Raw genomic sequence first — 19,210 nt, 5'->3', positions numbered from 1 at the left:
ATACTGTAGCATTTCTTATAACAGTTAGAAAGAGGGCTTGACCTAAATATCATCTAAGTGATTTGTTAAATAATTTGTGGAATATTCAGCTTACAGAAAAAAAATAACAATGATGAATAAATATAAGGAAAAATACTCTAACTATAATTAAAGAAATATGAATTAAAACAATAAATATGACACCATTATTTTTTAACCTCATACCACTGGGAAAGATCTAAAAATTTAATAATTCCCATGGTTGGCAAAGTCCCAGTACTGCTTCTGCTAGCACTAATTCAAATAAAAGTGATGATCTCTGTCATATGCTTTTGCCCCAAATCTTGCCTTTCCTACTTTTTAATTCCCCAAGCTACTGAAAAGGTAGCATTAAAAACCCCTTTCTACCACCTATTTTCTTACTTTCTCTGAACTCGACACTCATAGTCCCTTAACGCTGGATGAGAAACAAGATAAAGGGAGAAAGAAATCAATTAGAATTCCACTAGCCGAAGTTTAGTCCTCCAAGCATTTGACACACAGGGGATCATCTAGTGTCTTAATTTGGTTCCCTTGTAATAATGAATTACTATTGAATTACTATTATGAAAGCAGTAATAGCTGAGGACTTGAGTACTGATTTGGAATGTAACCCCTGGAAGCAACAGTAAGGGGGTGGTGAGAATGAGGCAGGAAAAGGGTAACCGTCACAATGGCGCAGTTCTGAGCTGGTTAATGCTGTGGGCAGCTGGGACTCAACCCCACTGGTGACCCTTTGAGGAACAGTACTGCACCTCAGGATTGTCCCTATGAAGGACAGGTGGCAGGGGTCTTTGTTCACTCTCTCCCATCCCCTATCCTTTGAGGGTTACCTCAGGGTTTGTTAACTTCCCTGCTCTTCCGGGCTGTCATGTGGCTTCAGAAAAATACACTGAGGTGTGAAGGAGGAGATAAGATACTAGCAGAATACTGCCAGCATCCACAGGAATGGTCCTCCAGCACCAACACTGAAATTAGAGGTGAGCCAAGCGCATGGAGCAGATGCACAAAATACATCCACCCAGTCTTTACACTGGCCCTCTTGTCTTGTGGCTTTGATTAAGGAGAAGCCCATGTTCCTCTAGCTCTTAATAAGACCTTGCCTTTTCCAACACAGCTATTCCTAAGGTAGCTGAGAAAAAACTTGGCTCAAGAAAAATACAAGTATCTCCAACCAAGACAAGAATCTTTGCTTGTTTCAGTTCCTGGAAAAGTCTTCTTGACCCTGTAGGATGAATCTCTTCTCTCCCTAACCCCAGGGCCCGAGTCTGAGGGCCCCAGCTGAAGTTCTGCTGAAACTACAAATATATGACCCAGATCTGTCAAAACCACCTGTGTCTACAAAATAAGGTGTTGGAACTCAGGTTAAAGGCCCCTGATGTTCATCCATACTAAAGTCTTCCAGTTGCTAAAACCTTCTGCCTCCAAGAGCTGACCTTGGCCTTTGGGGCCCCATCAACAGCATCTGTTACCCCATTGCTCTTTTTCCTCAAGTGCTAGTCCTTGTGTGGAAATTATTTTCATTTCTTTTTAGGCTTTCTTTTTTTTCCCCCTGTGTGGAAACTTTTTTCATTTCTTTTTATGCTTTCTTATTTTTTTCCCCCTTGTGTGGAATTTTTAAGACTTCCCAGCCAACTCTCTATATGTTGAAAATTCAGGGACATCAGTCATGCCCTTTCCTCCCTATATGGATCCTAACCAATTTCAGGAAAAGACGCAAGGACCCAGAAGAGGATCAAGAGAGGAATGAGTTCTTAACTTAGCTGAGCTGGAGAGCATTACATGGCTCTCCTTACAAATCTGCGCTTTGAGGCCAGTATGATCCAGATTTACCCACCTAGTTACAGGCTGAGAAGTAGGAACAAACACAGGCGAGGCTGCCTGATCTTCAAAAGGAGAAAGACATTCAATAAAAATAAGTAAATAAATTTTGAAAAAGAATATGAAGAAAAGAAAGTGTTAGAAAAAAATGAGATATTACCCTCAAGATACTTTGCTTCTCTACGTTTCTCACTTGAAAAACTGAGAAACGTGTGTTTTAGTGACTGCTAGAACAATCCAGCAGCTACAGTGAAGACTAAATATCACTCCTCTGAAATGTCAAATGTTTAAATATGTTTAATAATAAAATTCCAATGTTATTAAACAAAAAAAATAAAAGAAAGAGAAAGACATGCCAACCCTTGTTGTACCTGGGAGAAGGCAGGTCCAAAAGAGGAAGGAGGAGAGATAGAGAGAAGCAGGGAGAGACATAGAGAAGGAGAAAGAGAGGCGGGGAGAGATGGAAGGAGGAAAACCACGGACAGAGAGAAGGAAGGATGGAAGCATGCCCACTGGTACACCGAGCAAGGAGGTAAGCCAAGACTTGCCCAAGTGCATAAGCTTCCTCCCCACACTTATTAAAAAGCAGAAGAGTTGGGGCTTCCCTGGTGGCGCAGTGGTTGAGAATCTGCCTGCCAGTGCGGGGGACACGGGTTCGAGCCCTGGTCTGGGAGGATCCCACATGCCGCGGAGCAACTGGGCCCGTGAGCCACAATTACTGAGCCTGCGCGTCTGGAGCCTGTGCTCCGCAACAAGAGAGGCCGCGATGGTGAGAGGCCCGCGCACCGCGATGAAGAGTGGTCCCCACTTGCCACAACTAGAGAAAGCCCTCACACAGAAACTGGGACCCGACACAGTCATAAATAAATAAATAAAAGAACGTGAATTAAAAAAAAAAAAAAAAGCAGAAGAGTTAACAGAACTACCTTCCTCGCTCGGCCAAAGTGCGGAGTAGAGAAAATAGGACTGGCTGCTAATTTCTTTTAGACCTTGAACTTATACTAGTAGGGAGGTCTGCTTCAGATGCTAAAGAGTATTACCAACATTAATTGAAGGTTTCACACACAGAGAAGATATTCGTGGAGTTTTGAAATACCCATAATCCCAGGTGTGAGGTCCCCAGTAACCTCTCTCCCACTGCACTCCTGCATTCATGGGAAATGATGCATGTTCCCTTTTGGAAAAACCTAAGCCTATCTGGACATCTCCAGGCATCTCTACCCACCCACCCCAACTCCGAGCACCAAAGGCTGCCTCTGAGAGATCATTATTTATTGCACGCCCATCCGTGGGGGAGATTTGTCACGGCTGCTGAAACACTTGCATTCTCTGCACATCTTCACTCCTTTGGGAACCCTGACCACAAAATGAGTTGATTTTAACTGTGTCTTGCAGGGAGTGCACCTATTTTTAGCAATTATCTTTGGAGTCACTGAAATAAAAGCTTCTGAAAATTAACGATTCTCACCAAGGTGTTGGCTTCTTTATATGCAGAGCTCAACTGCACAAGATTAAAGAAAAACCACGCAGATGGTATTAAGCTAAGGGTGGTTTTTCCAAGAAGAAAATACAGAGAGGGAGATGGTACAGGATAAAGAAAAGAGCTATGGACGCAGAGTTAGGAAATCAGTCAAATCCTGTATGACCATAAGTAATTCACTCCCCTTCTCTGACTCTCAGTTGTCATTTTTTAATGGAGAAATTATATGTGAAGGAACAAAAATGAGTCTCCTTAAAAGGTGACCTCCAAATTCCTCTGAGAAGGGAACTGATCTATCTTTTCATAAGAACATATTTCAGTAGGTAGTTTGGCTTATAAAATGAGACATTCTAAACAAAACCAGGTTCATCTGGGGTAAGTAAAAAAGGGATAACTAAATTTTTTAATAAGAAATGAACAGGAATTTAGCATCAAGTAAGCTAATGGGAAGAAGGGAGAAATTCAAAGGAGAGAGGAAGGGATTTCAAGTAGGGTAGGGAACGGATGTTAGAAAATAAGAGACGACCAATAAAATGTGAGTGGAGGGGATGTTTGTCATTTTCACAATGAAGCAGTGAAAAGCACATGCACAATTCTCTTTCACCCTCAGCACTGAGAAGACTTCCTGTTCCCTTTAGAACCCACCAGAAGGCAGAGCACCATTAGCTTGGGCCCGAGAGACCACATGGAGCTGAGCCCTGCATGGCAACGATACAACGGCAAGCCACGGTAAGATGTAGAGGTTGGTTGTTTACGACCGGGTAACCTAGTTTCTTCTGGGTCTCCTTTCCTGCTTCTTGCATAAGTCCCCCTAAGAACTTCTAGAAAAAAATGGGTTTTCTACCATATACGGGGTTGAAAGTGGTGCCAGTCCCATTCTACACTCTTCACTGCTCTGCTCTGTGTTTAGGGAGAAATGACTTCTGCAGACTGAATCCCCAGGTATCCCTTACCTGCTGGATAGAAGCAGCCAGTGGGAGGTGACAGCAAGAGCTCAGAGAGTGAGAGGAGACAGAGCAGGGGGTGTTATTTACACCTGGCCCCCTGCTAGGCTCTGGTTCAGCCCACCTACCACCACCACTCCTGGCTGGCTGGTCCCATCCCGCATGTAGGGCTTTCAGGTCCCAGTAACACTGCTTCTCCCTTCGTCCCTCCCCCACGGTGGTAATGGCTCCCCACTGTTGCTATTCCCGTGTGCGTCACCAGCTCTTGCTGGCTCCTTCGTCCTGCCCACACCTCTATAAAGAGAGGCTGCCGTTCCTCTCCCCAGGGAACTCCAACGTTTACAAGGCCAACACCAATTTTATGTACATTTCAGAGGACGACGGGGTAAACCCAGTGTGCTGAAGGCTGTAGGAACACCCAGGCAGCTGACATCTGGCATACAAATAATGACTTCAAAAAATTGTATGAAAGCAACTAGAACATAGGAAGCATGCTACACATACGGATCTGAATCAAAGAAATAAAGCTTTCGTTTCAATGAGGCATCCTGGCACTTCACATCTGCCCATTGTACACTTACCTTGAAAGAGCCGACGGTCCTCAGTTGACTTAGGCTATAAATCGAGGAAACTGTCGGTACATCTTGAAACAAATCTCTTGTGGATTTTATCCTAGCTCGAACAGAGGCTCCTTAGGATGGGGTTGCAGGGGACTTGAGATGACTAAAGTTCTGGGGATGTTCTTTTTACTGCCCCTATAAGGTCTCCTAAATGGAGAGGGCAGATGTCCATCAGGACCCCTCCCTCCCTGCCCCCTGCACAAGCCTCACACTGCCCCACAGAGAATGTGAAAATCTGAGAGCTTTTTTTTTTTTTGGATAACTTATTATTTTCCTAGATGTCTCTTTTCTTAATTTTATTGGACTATAGTTGATTTACAATGTTGTGTCAGTTTCAGGTGTACAGTAAAGTGATTCAGTTATATATATACACACATATTCATTCTTTTTCAGATTCTTTTCTCATACAGAGAAAAGAATATTATCACAGAATATCACAGAGTATTAGGTAGAGTTTCCTGGGCTGTACTGAGAGCTTTCTTTTCTTTCCTCACTCAGACACTGAGGCACCTACATTACGAGCGGGAAACATCGAATAGGAGTGGAAAAGCCAAAACACTGTGATTTGATATAATAAGCATAAATTAGATTCCAAATCCTGTTTGATAAGGTAAGAGCAGACTTGAGGACCTAATCATTGTCAGGTTAACACAAGAACGGATGCCAAATATTAACATAGTTACTCAAAAATCGGTCCACAGGAAAATGGGAAACTGATGCTAATGGTAAGAGTGAGGTATGTCGGTGCACGAAGCAACTCCGGAGCTCACCATTCAAACAGACTAAGACGTGAATGACGCCCCCTGGAGGTGTGCAGTGCAGGGCACTCATTCATCCAGAGTCTCGAAGACAACTCAGCAAAGATGAATCCTTGCGGTTCTTGGAAAACCCTGGTGGCTACCCCCATTCTTTCACAGACATTCCCCTGTTTGTTTTAAAGGCATGGTCCTCTGAGCCGGCTTGTGACAGGCTGGGTTCTCCTTCTGTGAAGTGGGGCAATCTAACAGGAGTTGCCATGCCTTCAGATGGGCCATCAGGCTAGGGCTGTTTAGCGGAGTTAACTCAATCCTGCTGCTCCTGATGTGGCCAGACAGACGGAAAGAGTGGAAAGTATTATCCTTGCTGACATAAGTGACTTTCTGATGGAATTTACAAATACACAATCTAATGTTTGGAACAACCCAGAACTCTCTTTGAACCCAGGACTCAGATTATTAACTAGCTACTGAGCATCAAGAGATAGAATAACATAATGATAGAATAACATAAAGAGACAGAATGACATAATGTCTAAATAACACAGTAATGTCAAAGACCCAAGTGCTTGGGTGTCAATCACCAGTCTGCCACTTACTAGCTGGGTGATCACTTCACTTGGATGGATCACTTCACGCCCATGCCTCAGTCTCCCATGACTATAAAGCAGGGAGAATATGAGTACCTCCTTAAGATTGTGGTGTATGTTAAATGAGTTAGTATGTTTGGTGCCTAAAATAATTCATAGCACATAGTAAGAACCATAAGTATTTGTTATGCTTATCTCTGCATGGCCCACAAGCAACACAAACTCAAGTGTTCAAAATGGAAATCATCATTTCCTTTCCCTTCAAAACACATAAATTTCTTCTAGGCATACTGAGTTACTGATCTTATAAATAATTTCACTATTTCCCCAGGGACCAAAATTCAACCTCTTAAGACTTCTCGGGCTTCCCTGGTGGCGCAGTGGTTGAGAGTCTGCCTGCCAATGCAGGGGACACGGGTTCGAACCCTGGTCTGGGAAGATCCCACATGCCGCGGAGCAACTGGGCCCGTGAGCCACAACTACTGAGCCTGAGCGTCTGGAGCCTGTGCTCCGCAACAAGAGAGGCCGCGATAGTGAGAGGCCCGCGCACCGCAATGAAGAGTGGCTCCCACTCGCCGCAACTGGAGAAAGCCCTCACACAGAAACGAAGACCCAACACAGCCAAAAATAAACATAATAAATAAATAATAAATAAAAATTAAAAAAAAAAAAAAAAGACTTCTCTGCCTTCTCCTCCTACCTCCCCACAACTGCTAACCAAATACAGCTAATTTTGTCTTTGATGCATCTTATAGCTGTTCCTCCCTCTCTGTAGCCTTCTACCATAGCCTCAGTTCAGACCTTGGACTGGACCACTGAAATGACTTCACAATTCATCTCCCTGTTTTCAGTTTCATCCTGAATCCTCATCCCCATCCCAAACCAATCCTTCACACCACCTCCGAAATCATCTCCCTAAAGCGCAGATCTGAGTGTGTGCGTTAGGCAGGTTAGGCTAGGCTATCCTACCAAACCTAAGGGGCTTAACACAGTGAAGGTTTATTTCTCATTTACATAACAATCCAATGTGAGTTGTAGGGATCGTCTCAGGGACCCAGGCTGTTTCCATATTTTTAGCGATGCCACCTGCAGCCCATGGCCTGGTGGACAGCAGCATAGCCTAGACCAGTAGTTCTCAAACTTTGATCTCAGGATCCCTTTACAGTCTTAGAGAAATCTGTTTGTGTGTATTACAAGTAGCAAATTTTACTACATTAGAAATTAAAGTAGAATTTTTTTAAATTTTAATCTATTTGTTCACTTAAAAATAACTAATTCATTACATGGTAATATAATAAAATATCTTTATGAAGAATAAAATAATAAAACAAATAAATATATAGAATAGTTTGTTCCAAAACAAAACATTTAGCAAGAAGAGTGGTGTTGTTTTGCATACTTTTTGCAAATCTTTTTAACATATGACTTAATAGAAAAGAGCTGGATTCTCTTACCTGCTTTTGCATTCAGTCTTCTGTGATATGTTGTTTTGGTTGAAGCAATAAGGAAAATCCGGCCTCACACAGATGTGTAACTGAAAAGAGAATAGTATTGTAACAATGTTTTCAGATAATTATGGATATTCTTCTCTGAAACAATCCCCAAACTTGACAAGCGCTTATTTTCTTAAGGGTTATTTGCAATACAGACTATGAAATCCTATCAACGAACTTTTCATATTCTGCTACATTAAAATACATTGGTAAATCATATAGTTTGATGGGTCTTTTACTTGCAAGATTTTGCAACATCATGCATTGGTCATTTGGAAATTATTGGTTCACTGAGCTATGCAGAACTTCCAAAAGGTGATGCATTTCATTATGCAACATTTTTTAAATTGCATCAGTTAATATCACCCATTTCATCAGAAATGTCTTTAAGAATTAGGAAGCTGTTGAGCTCATGGTGGGTGGCACATACACGTTTTTTGAAACTCTAATTTTCTCCTGGAGGATGAACCTGAGCATCTGCAATACTGTCAGTTGCCTTCCTTAAAGTTATAGACTCACTTCATTCATTCTCAGGAAATACCCATATCTGAATAACCATCATTTATCTGTCATTGTTCTTTCAAGTAAAAATGGTGTTACATTTAAAAAGCAGTGAGATCATTTTTTAAAAAACTGTATTTTCCAAATAAAAAATTTAGTAACTCAATAAGAACCTTCATCTAGGGGGGAAAAACATACGCCTAAGAACAGCCCAAGAAAATCTCGTAATAGGAGAACAATGATAGAGGATCACACATCACAACAGATTGTGAAACCGCCATACTAAAACAGTAAGACACTAGCCCAGAAGTAGGCCAATGGATTAATAGAACACAATTTGAGTGCCCAGAAATGGACAGATCAGAATTCAGTGTATGGTAAAAATGGAATTTCTCATTGATGAAGGCAAGAGGGGGTTATTCAATAAAAGGTGTTTTGTACAATTTTCTATTCATTCAGGGAAAAATTAAGTTAAATTCCAACCTTAAACCAGACAGAAAAATCAATTGAAACAGTATTAGAATCTAAATAGAAAAAATAAACATTAAATGTACCATAACACATTTACTTATTACGACAGCTCTACAAGATAGCTATTTGATCCCCATTTTGAAGATGTAGAAACTCAGGCTCAGACAGATCAAATGGCTTACACAAGGTCACACAAGTCACATGCAGCAGTTCATAAGAGAATCACAGACACTTTTTCCTCCAAATGTCCCTATTAGGTGAATTCACTTTACACTTCTCTTTCAACCTAGCTCCTAACTTTTAGCAAATGAACTTCACCTTCAGCCCAGGACAGAGCCCAGGCAAAGAACCTAATGAGACCTTAAGTTCAAGAGAAAATTCAGGTAAAGACCTCCAGTTTCACAACCTGGGTTCTACCCAGTGAGGGAGATGAACAGGTGCCATGGAGAAGAATGCTGGGGGGAATTTGAATCAGAACTAGTGGTCTTCTGGTGCTTTAACAGCATAGCTTAGTGATGTGGTAGAGATTGTCTTGCGGAAAGATGAGCAGGTACCTCCTAAAGACTGGGCGGGGGGTGGGGGTACTGCCTCCCAGCTCATTCCTTCTTTACAGAGAGTTTCTCCCATGGGGATGGAGGCTCAGTCATTGCACACTTCTCCCAACCATGGCCCAGGGCTGAGAGAGGAGCTCACAGATTACGGAAGGCAAGTGACACAGCATCCAGCACCCAATGTGTTCAGTGCTGTATTAGGGTCTTCATGGGGTGCTATAGAGGACAGAGGTGTGTACAACAGACTCTCCCCAGCCCTGACCTCTACTGCTTTCCAGCTACCTCTAGTCATATCCAATTCTTCACAGCCTCCCTCCCCTCACATTCTCTGTAACGTCCTCCAAGTCTAAGTCTGCATCTCCCCAATCTCCTTCAGACCTTACTATGTCCCCAATCCCTCCTAATTGCCTGTTTCTCTTAGTTCCCCTCCTAGTCCTGGATTACCTCCAAGCCCCTCTCTGTCTGCCCCCAGCACACAGTGTGTCCCAGTCACTCCCCTGTGCTTCACATTCAAAACAGTACCCCCACCACCACGTCTCTTCCACCCTCTACCTAATTCTGAGCCCTTCAAGAAGGGCTCAGAAGGATATGTATGAGTTTTCCAGGCAGAAGAGCAGGAAACGGAATTCCAGGCAAAACTAACATGGAGAGAGCAAGGAGGCATCACAGTGCTCTGTGAACAGTAAACATTCGGAGCAGCCTAAGTGAAGTGTCCACTGGCATGGATGCTTGCGAGGTGGACACCTACCAGACTGTGAAGGATCTAGCATTCTGCGTTAACAGAAGTTGAACTTCATCCAATAGGAAATGGATAGTCATTGAAAATGAGGTTCTGGAAGGCACCAGCCCTCTTTTCTACTGGATTTGTAAGATACAATGTAAATCCACACCAATGGCCTCTCATCTTGAAAATGCTAAAGACAACAGGAGTCCACGACTCTCAGCTGCAGGTTATTTCAAGTGATTTTGGATATCAGGTTGGCATTGCCTAGTAGTCTGTATTTTTTAGTGAATCTGGAGAACCATACTGTCAAGCAGTGCCTTGCATGCTGCTCTCTGGACACTCTTGCTGGCTTCAGACCTTTCCACCATGCTCCTCCCTAAGGCTAATGAGGACCTCAGCTCCTCTGCTCAGGATGACCTTACTCTCCATCACTGATCAATAGCAAACACTGCTCTCATATCCTGACATTTTGACCCCCATGGACATTTAAATTCTGACAAAGTTTTGAAAGCTTGGCAAACAGCATTCCTCTCTCTCAACCAATCTCCCTCTCAATCTCTCTTTTCCTCTCTCTCTCATTTGCTAGGTCTCACTTCCATCTGTGTCCTTCTCTCTACATCTCTATTTCTATCTCTCTCTCTTTCCTCCTCCTCCTACTCTGTTCCTCCTCCTCCTACTCTGTTCCTCTCCCTCCTCTCTCTCTCTCTTTAATCTTTTTTTCTTTCATACACATGTGCACAGAACAATTTTCACAATTTCCTGTGAATAAGAAATAGAAAGCATCATTATTTTAATTCAGTTTGTAATGGGTGGATTTTTAAATTACTGGTATAAATAATCAATGCTAAATAAAACTGATAACAGCGAAAACCACAAAACACAACTTGTTACTGACTACAAATTGACAGAAGAATCAAATTTTGTTTTTTAAAAAAATTAGATTTGTATATTTTGACCCAGGAAAAAAAATAGACTTAATAGAAATAAGGACTATTACACAAAGTAGAAGCCAGAATCAATAAAATTTGCTTGGATAATACCTAATCAATACATCAAATTTTGTTTCAAATTTTAAATGGAAAAGAATTGATCCAAATGAAAATAATTTTAGTACGAGTTAACATTTTTGGAAATGGTTTAACTGCTATGGAGAAAATTGATCAAGGGATTAAATTGGCTCAATGGAATTTACTCCGGAAAACACTTTCTGAATGGAAAGTCCATCTGAGTTGATATGATTCTAATTACAAGTCTTGGATTCAAAATGTTCTCAGGGTCAAAAGAGCAGGAACAAGTGTTCCCAAAGTCAAAACAAAGGGGTCAAAATGGTGAGGTCAAAACATCCAGTGGTATAGCAACAGATGTAAGGGGATACCATGCCAGGCGACTTCATTTTGCCTCAAAACAGGGCTTTTGATCTTCTAAAAAAAAAATTAAAAACAAGAACAAAACCTATATGACTGAAGGCATAAGCCAGTCACATAGAAACACATGAGCTTCTTAGGCATCTGGAATATTAGCCAGAACAGAAAGTAACATGTGAGAATATGGAGAGTAACATTTATAAAACGAGGATTATAGGAGAACTACTCATCGAGACGGTAGGATCAAGTAAGACAATCCCTAAAATACAGTCAACTCCAGACCTAGTAAGAGAGCAACAAACACTAACTCTATACCACTAGTAAAAGTAGCAGTCATAGTAGTCATTGTCTTACTGATAGCATTATTTGAGAAACTACATAAAAGATTTACATGTCAGTCATAAAACTAGGTTCAATCTGAAACAGAGCAGGACCCTGTGGTCCTTCCCTGCCATGTCCTCCACTTGCCTTTTGTCTGTAGAAAAACTTTAGCCAAAGAATAATTTTAATAAGAGAAGTGAGAAAATACAGAAGCAAAGGAAAGCAGTCAAACAGGACATAATAATAATAGTTTAGTCATTAACAAAGTCAAGGACCTTTAGTTCCTCCTCAAGGGCTATAGGTAATATTCTGAGCCATATCCTGTGAGCTGTCTTATAGATACTGAAACCCCTACCAGGTGGAAGAAGTTAAGTACATGATGATCAGTCTGTAGCCATGACATAAGCTGCCACAATTCCGAGAATTGGCCTCAAGGAAATGGGAACAAACCAACCCTAGGACTGAAGATTAACTGTACTTAAAACAATCAAGATGATGCTGGTCAGACCACCGCAGGACCAATTTCAAGACGACTGTCAGAGCTGACTGTGCTGTTTCTGCATGAAGCCTCTTCCCTCCACCTCTACACCCCTGAAACTCCCCTTTAAAAGCTCTTGCCCACGGATTGCCAGTGGGGATTCAGCCTTTGGACATGAGTTCAGCCTTCCCACCCCACCCCACCCCCAGCTGCTGGCCTCCAGAAGACAGCAAACTTTCCTTTCTACCAACCTCGCCTCTCAAGTGCTGGCTTTAGAGTGGTGAGCAGCCAGACCCCCCTTCCGGCAAGAGATTTAGAGAAACTTCTTATACTCCCTGCTCTTCTCCTGAAAACCACCTCCGACCATCCCCTGCTCCTCGTTTCCCAGTGCTCGCCCTGGCGCACACAAACGCTCGTACACCCCGCCACACGGAGTGTGCAGAGCTCTGTCCTGGTCCCTTTGCTCTGGCTGCTCTCCTTCCTGGAATGCCCTCTCTCTCATCCCCACCTGAAAAATATTCACGTGTCCTTCACAACCCAGATCAAAGGTCATTTCTTCTATGAATTTTCTATTGGCTCTTCCACTATGCACCAGAGCCTTTTATTCATATTTTATCACCTCATATTTTAAAAACTGTGTGGCTATTTCCCCCTTAAACTGAGTTCCTTGAGGATATTTCTCTCCTTGAGACCTCAGCCCTTGGCACCCAGGAAATGTTTATTTGGGCCACATTTACTAATGACACTCAAATTCGGATAAATCTTCCCTCTAGAGAGATTCATTAGTGTAATCTGGCCCATTTTGCAGAGAGAATTAGATTGTATTGCCTTTGAATAGGAACACTTCTGACTAGTAAGTGATGTTCTGATGAAATGCCAATTTAATGTTAAGAGAAAGCTTCCAGAACAATCCACAGAGCTGTGCAGATGTTTACCTGTGAAGATTTGTGACTGTTCTGTTTGCAACAAGTTTTCCAAGTCAGCAGAGATCTCGTTACTGAGAGAGTCAAGGGGATTCAGAGGCTATGCCCACACCCATAGCCACACAAACCCTGGGAAATTAAACGACATTGACATCTAGAATGGTATGATGCCCGGAGATACATACTATTCCAAATTACCTTTGTGGCAAGATAATTTATTGAGATGTTAATGTGTTGAAGAATTACAAGAACAAGAGTGCATTTGTGCTTTGGAATCTGAACTTCTCCCTCTCTTAGTCTAAGAAGGTAGCCAGGCCTTTGTTTTGTCTTTCTTCAAAGTGTTTTCAGAGCAGAAAGTCAAAGTTCCTGAAAGACAACATCTCTCTCTGGCCTTTATGAAAACCTAAGATCACCAAGAAGATGATGGTGGGCATCCTGGAGGAGGATGGGAGAATGCCCAAGGATGGTGAGTAAGAGGAAAAGCTGAGAGGAGAGAGATTCCACCACAAAAAGAAAGAGATGGGATCCTTAGTAGTGGGATTATTAATCCACAGCCCCACAGAGCCTGAAAGACTTGGTAGGACTGTGTGTGGTACACTCAGCCAGGCTGGGCCTTGGACACACCCAGACTTTCAGCCCCAGTGAAGTTTTTCATGCCCAGGCACAGAATGGAGGCGGAAAGTCCCAATTTCAAGGTGCCGTATGGGCTTATTATTACAGGTAAAGAGTCTGGACTAAGAGTAGAAAGAACCTCCCCAAATACTTTATTGCACCTAAAACCCCACGCCCACAGGGCAAGTCAGAAGAGTAAAGTGATGCTCAATAAAGAGAACATAGAGTTTCCCACCAGCTAAGCAGGTTGCTGGTTCAGCGTGGAATTTAATCAAATAAAGAGGAGTGGCATTTCTTGCATAACCTGGATGGTGGTTGTGAATTCATTAGCTGCGTCATATGAATGCCTTGTTGGAGAACATATCAGAGCATGTGGCACTTGGCCTCTTACATTAGAGATACCATGAAGATGTGTTCTCCCTGACAAGACAATCCCCCTGAAACTCCTCAAGGGTTCTGCAAGCTTGTCTGTTTCCTCGTGGCCTGGAAGCTGTTGAGTCGATGTTGACTTCACCTGAGCGTGTTGCAGTGGGACACATATCAAAATCTCAGTTTCACAGCCGGCATAGAGATCGATGGAACTCGTTGGTGAGTGCTAATATTTAAAGTTCCAAAGCTCCTGAGCGTTTTTCATTTTTCAGAAAGTTTTCATTTTTATAATATTTGGTCAATAAATATATATTTAATGCTGTTGTGGCTCAGGCACTGTGCTAGGCACAGAGGATGCAATGGGGCACAGCTATTCCTAAATAGTGACACATTCCATTGTATTCTCTGGGGACTGAGTTAACAACTGGTTCCCTGGGGACTGTACATCATGTGTTTACAGCAAGAAAGGAAAAGGAGGGAGCTCTGTCTTTTGGTCCAGATGTTTTAAGAACCTCATTATGTCTAGGGCAGTGACAGCGAGCTCCTCTGAGGTGGGTGACTTCTGAAACCATGGTGGAGAGTTGGAGAGAACACCTGTACCTATATCAGCACATGACATCACCACCCACCTGGTGCTCTGGCTTTCAAAGCTGTGACATGAGATTAGAAGAATTCTGAGGGAGCTTTTAAAATATCAGTTTCCAAGCCCTACCCCAGACCAATTAACTCAAAATCGGGGGATTGGCCGGACTTAAGTGTATTAAACAAGCTCCCAAGTGATTCCAAAGTACTAGTGTCTGGATCCCACACCCAGGGATTCTGATTTAATTCACTGGTATGTGGCCTGATTGGGCATTTTAAAAGCTCTCCTCTTGGGCTAAAAACAGTCCCTGGATTGACAATATCATCTGGGAACTTATTCAAAATGCAAATTCTCAAACCCCACCCAGAATCAGAAACTCTGGAGGTGGGGTACAGCAATCTGTGTTCTAACAAGCCTTCCGGGTGTTTCGGAAGCATGCTAGAGTTTGAGAACTACAGTAAGCCCCCTACACATGAACCTTCAATTTGCGAAATTTCAAAGATGTGAACGTGCGCTCCATCAACGTCAGGCGTGAGTGAAATTGCAGTTTGCCCTCCGTCTGCTATTTCTGACGATCCCTCAGCTCTACCATCTCCCACCTCCTCTCCCTCCTCCAGTCAGTAACTCTTCTTGGCTGCTCACTTGATGCCAACCCCTGTATGCCAGCTGTTGTACTGTACTACTGTACTTTTCAAGGTACTGTACTGTAAGATTAAAAATGTTTTATTTTTTGTGTCTGTTTTTTATGTATTATTTGTGTGAGAAGTATTATAAACCTATTACAGTACAATACTATATAGCCGATAGTGTTAGTTGGGTACCTAGGCTAACTTTGTTGGACTTACGAACAAACTGGACTTACGAACGTGCTCTCAGAACAGACCTCGTTCGTATGTAGGGGACTTACTGTATTGCTAATAATTGCCCAAGCCAGAAACCTGGGAGTAATCCTTGTTTCTTCCCATTCACCCCCTCTCTACATTCAGCCGAGCCTGTCTATTCTGTTCAAAAATATATCTCAAATTCCACTCTTTATTGCCACAGTTCTGGTCCAGATGGTCATCATCTCCTGCCTGGGCTGCTGTGACAGTCTTCCAAAGCAGCGGTTCTCAACACTGGCTGCACACTGACTCCTGGGCCCCACGCCCACAGGTTCTGATCTTAAATAGCCTGAGAGTGGAGATGCAGCTGGGCATCAGTGTTCTTTAGAAACTACCCCTGCCCCAGGGGAGTGTAACATGCAGCCTGAGTGGAGAACCACTGCCTGAAATGGTCTTCCCCTTCCACTCCTGCCTTTTTAGAAGGGCTGCTGCCAGGGTCCAACCCCAGGGGGTACCATTCACAGTGCAGTCTACATAAAGGGTACCCACTGGGGTGATGCTAGGGGCAGCCCTGCCCTAGCACCTATTCTCCACTAAGCAGGAGGATCTTCTCAAAACATAAATCCCATCAGGTCTCTTCCCTGCTTAAACCCTTACAGGTTTTACCATGAAACCAGAAAAGAAAATCCAAAGTCTTTATCAAGGTCTAAATGCCCTGTACCATTTGGCCCCTATCTGCAACCTCATCTTCCCTCCAACACCATCCTCTCCCCAGACTGGCCTTAATCAGTTCCTCAGGCCCACAAAGCCCTTCCCTACCTAGATATCTTCATGCAGTTTGCTCCCTCTGTCCAGAATGTACTTTCTCCACTGGTCACGTGGCTGACATCTTCTCATCCCTTGGGTCTCAGGTCTGGTCTCCTACTCAGAGTCACTATCTTTGGCCACACCCCCCCTTTTTTGCTCAATTATTCTTTATCTCAGTGCCATGGTTATTGTCTTTACAGCACTTATCATAACTTGTAATAGTTTCATCTGTCGGTTTAGATACTTGTTTCCTCTCTCTGTCTCTCTCTCCTCACCCAGCCCAGTCTAGATTGAAAGATCTGTGGAGTCAAGGATAATTTTTGTTTTGTCCACCTAAGCACACTACCTGGCCCATAGTATACAATAAAAATTTGTTGAAGGAATTAATTAATCATGGATCCAAGAAATGATAAGAAGTCCAAACGAGTTCCCTAAGTCTGGACCTCCACAGAGAACACATTTTAGAAATAAAGACAGGAGTGCAATGAACACCAAGGAGATTGGGCCAAGATTATGAAACCCTTCCATGGGGCTAGAATTCAGAATCAGGCCTCCAGACTTAGAGGGAAAACTGGGGCCCTAAATGGCCTGAGCAGAAATTCAGGAAGAAGGACCAAGGTAAAATTCCAATCTTGCAAACTAAGGCTAGAGAAAATAAGGCCTGATAGGTGGATATTGAACCCTACCAGTAGAAAAATAGCAGAAGAGAATAAGAAAGCACAGCAACCTAGGGGACCACAGAAACATTGGTAGGTATTCCTAGGAACACGTCACAGTGGCCCAAGCGATGCCAAACTCCTCACAACAGGCATTGCATATGTCCCAGGATTGAGGAGTTTGCTAAGAACTGTATTCCCACAATTTCCCTTACATACACATTGAACACCTTCTATATGCCAGGCACTGTAGTAGATGCTGGCTTAAGTGGAATGAGGAAAATAGACAATGACCAAGCTTAGAGTCTAACAAGAAAGCTAGATAATAAATGAGGAAGTTGAGCAAAGCAAGCTCAACTTCTGTGGGGCTGGAAGCCTATATAATTTGGGGAGGAGGGAGTGTCCTCTAAAAAAAATACAAAATTACAAGTACAAAATTAAATGCAAAAGTAAATATCTATATACTTGTCAAACTCACAGAACTATACACCAAAATTATATATGTAAATTAAAAAATAAATTCTAGGGAGATTGGGATTGACATATATACACTATTGACGTTATGTATAAAATAGATAACTAATGAGAAGCTATTGTATAGCTCAGGAAACTCTACTCAGTGCTCTGTGGTGACCTAAATGGGAAGGAAATCCAAAAAATGGAGATATATGTGTACGTATAGCTGATTCGCTTTGCTGTACAGTAGAAACTAACACAACATTGTAAAGCAACTATACTCCAATAAAAATTAATTTAAGAGATTAACCAAGATGGCGGAGTAGAAGGACGTGCTCTCACTCCCTCTTGCGAGAGCACCAGAATCACAACTGGCTGCTGGACAATCATTGACAGGAAGACCCTGGACTTCACCAAGGAGGATACCCCACGTCCAAGGACAGAGGAGAAGCCACAGTGAGACGGTAGGAGGGGCGCAATCAGAGTAAAATCAAATCCCATAACTGCTGGGTGGGTGACTCAGAGACTGGCGAACACTTATACCACAGAAGTCCACCCACTGGAGTGAAGGTTCTGAGCCCCACGTCAGGCTTCCCAACCTGGGGGTCCGGCAATGGGAGGAGGAATTCCTAGAGAATCAGACTTTGAAGCCTAGTGGGAATTGATTGCAGGACTTTGACAGGACTGGGGGAAACAGAGACCCCACTCTTGGAGGGCACACACAAAGTAATGTGTGCATCGGGACCCAGGGGAAGGAGCAGTGACCCTGGGGGAGACTGAACCAGACCTACCTGCTGGTGTCGGGGGGTCTCCTGCAGAGGCGAGTGGTGGCTCTGTTTCACCGTGGGGATAAGGACACTGGCAGCAGAGGTTCTGGGAAGTTCTCCTTGGCGTGAGCCCTCCCAGAGTCTGCCATTAACCCCACCAAAGAGCACGGGTAGGCTCCAGTGTTGGGTTGCCTCAGGCAAAACAACCAACAGGGAGGGAACCCAGCCCCACCCATCAACAGTCAAGTGGATTAAGGTTTTACTGAGCGCTGACTGCCACAGCAACAGGGAGGGAACCCAGCCCCACCCATCAACAGTCAAGTGGATTAAGGTTTTACTGAGCTCTGACCACCACAGCAACAGTCAGCTCTACCCACCACCAGAGCCTCCCATCAAGCCTCTTAGATAGCCTCAACCACCAGAGGGCAGACAGCAGAAGCAAGAAAAACTATAATCCTGCAACCTGTGGACCAAAAACCACAGTTACAGAAAGATAGAGAAGATGAAAAGGCAGAGGGCTATGTACCAGATGAAGGAACAAGAAAAAACCCCAGAAAAACAACTAAATGAAGTGGAGATAGGCAACCTTTCAGAAAAAGAATTCAGAATAATGATAGTGAAGATGATCCAGGACCTCGGAATAAGAATGGAGGCAAAGATTGAGAAGATGCAAGAAATGATTAACAAAGACCTAGAAGAATTAAAGAACAAACAAACAGAGATGACCAATACAATAACTGAAATGAAAACTACACTAGAAGGAATCAATAGCAGAATAACTGAGGCAGAAGAACGGATAAGTGACCTGGAAGACAGAATGGTGGAATTCACTGCTGCCGAACAGACTAAAGAAAAAAGAATGAAAAGAAATGAAGACAGCCTAAGAGACCTCTGGGACAACATTAAACGCAACAACATTCGCATTATAGGGGTCCCAGAAGGAGAAGAGAGAGAGAAAGGACCAGAGAAAATATTTGAAGAGATTATAGTCGAAAACTTCCCTAACATGGGAAAGGAAATAGCCACCCAAGTCCAGGAAGCGCAGAGAGTCCCATACAGAATAAACCCAAGGAGAAACACGCCGA

At 43.1% G+C, this 19,210-nt stretch overlaps 1 long non-coding RNA gene across 1 annotated transcript in view; it reads right to left on the bottom strand.

Annotated features, from left to right (window-relative positions):
• Positions 1-19,210, bottom strand: part of LOC118881809 — a 261,741-nt gene that overhangs the window by 163,528 nt on the left and 79,003 nt on the right. Inside the window, exon 2 of the long non-coding RNA XR_005016612.1 lies at positions 7,683-7,762. This is a non-coding gene — a long non-coding RNA (uncharacterized LOC118881809). The remainder of the gene's footprint in view (positions 1-7,682; positions 7,763-19,210) is intronic.

Source organism: Balaenoptera musculus, chromosome 15 (genome assembly GCF_009873245.2).
Source record: "Balaenoptera musculus isolate JJ_BM4_2016_0621 chromosome 15, mBalMus1.pri.v3, whole genome shotgun sequence".
In the NCBI taxonomy this organism is placed as follows: domain Eukaryota; kingdom Metazoa; phylum Chordata; class Mammalia; order Artiodactyla; family Balaenopteridae; genus Balaenoptera; species Balaenoptera musculus.
Note: the sequence above shows the minus strand (reverse complement) of the source record. Positions and strands in the feature narration are given on the sequence as shown.